We start from the raw sequence: 1,960 nt of genomic DNA on the forward strand, positions 1-1,960 counted from the left end.
TGTGTAATTTCAATTAGACCAACAATCACCTTCTGTATCAACACCACGCGGATTTTAATCATCTTAATGGTAAAGCAAACTAAGCATTAATAATATTTAGCCAGTCCACTCTGAGAGTATCAGTTTGAATTATTTAAGGGTCATGAATTCATGCCATTATCTCACTGGACAATAGGATCTTATTGGATATGCCTTTGGATGCTAGTAGTTGCCATGACATAATTATATCTGAGTGCACTATAGAAACCAGCATGAACATGATTTGCCCCATGTTTTAACGTTCACTTCAAGATGATTATTTAATCTCAGATTAATGAGTAATGAGTGTCTGCTTGTCTTTGTGTAAGATCCTGTTTGCTCTGGTTTGGTTTAGGTAATAAAAGATGTGCAAACAGGTAAACAAATACTGGTAATACTTTCATCTAGCAACTGGTATAGAAACTCTGCGTTACAATTTAGGAGTCAAACACATGACAGCTAAATGCAAAAAAAAAAAGTGCTTCAGCATTTAAACTACTTGTTTGTGACCTGAATGTTAAGAGCAGATACTCAATATCTCTGTAGATGTGTTAGAATTCAATCCAAATATGATTCTATACAGACTATGAACGTTTGCATCATCTTAGCATTTTACAAAAATAAGTCCTTGGGATCGATGTTATTAAAACAAATGACTTTATGAATTTAAATATTTATGATTGATCCATATATTTATATGCATATATGTATAAAGTATATGTATTATGTAGTATAAAATATATATATAATTAATTCAGAATTACAGAGATTTTTTTATGAACATGTTAAACCGTATCATCAATATAAAATAAAAATGTTGATGTAATCACTATGTTTTGCAACCTCTAGTGTGAAGAAAATATGGTTCAAACTTATAGAAACCAAAATTTTGTTTATAGTGCATAGCATTGATAAAAATGTAAGTGTCAATTATTATATTACCAAACTGGTCTCAAAACAGCTTTCGAAATCTAAGACTTTAGTGTTATTTGTGTGAAGCTGGTATGAATATGGTTATTTAGACACTGTGAGATCTTGAGATCAGCGTGCAGTGGTCTTTGCATAGTGAAAAATCAGGATGCCTGATCTGGAAAGACCCCAGTCTGCTCCCTGTGCCCAAAATGTCTGTCTAATACAACTTGAAAGTTGCACTGACGACAAAACACAGAAAAGTGGGAACATTTCATGCACTATGTGGGTAGGACAGTTTAGGAGGATTGAAAGTTTAGGTAAAAAGAGATGTGTGAATCCGGAATGTAGATGACTGAAATGTATTTATTATTTGAAAATTTTTGTAACAAAGCAAAATAGGATGATCACTGCTTGAAACTGTTCCACATTTCCCAGCCTTTTATTTCTTTGCTGATATTGTGGTTATGAAAATGGGATACTTTGTAAATCAGTTCTGCTCCTGGAGATTGACTGTACATTTCTGCAGATTGGTTCCAGCTAAAGCAAACCTGCCAAATGTTCCGTTGAGCCCAACAATTAACAGCTGCGCTTGTTTTTAGGTTGGAACTAAGCTCTGTAGGTAGATCTACAAAAGCTACTTAAAATATGAATGTACTAATTAGTGAAAAAACTCCATGTATTGATGTAATTATGCTATATGCTGTGTCTCTGTTTGTTTCCAGTCACAATAAACGATTCAACCTCAGTATCAAAAATAATTTGGTTAAGTGTGATAGATAGATAGATAGATAGATAGATAGATAGATAGATAGATAGATAGATAGATAGATAGATAGATAGATAGATAGATAGATCGATAGATAGATAGATAGATAGATAGAAGCATTGCATAATGATTTTGTATTGAGTTGTTTTGTGTTTTCAAAATGCGAAAATAAAATAGATGACTTAAACAGAGTACTTTTTTTATGTTCACTCCATCTTTCACCTGTTTGGCCTCTTCTCACTGGTCACGTCTCTGGTGTCTGTG

This window comes from Carassius carassius, chromosome 15, assembly GCF_963082965.1.
Source record: "Carassius carassius chromosome 15, fCarCar2.1, whole genome shotgun sequence".
Lineage (NCBI taxonomy): Eukaryota > Metazoa > Chordata > Actinopteri > Cypriniformes > Cyprinidae > Carassius > Carassius carassius.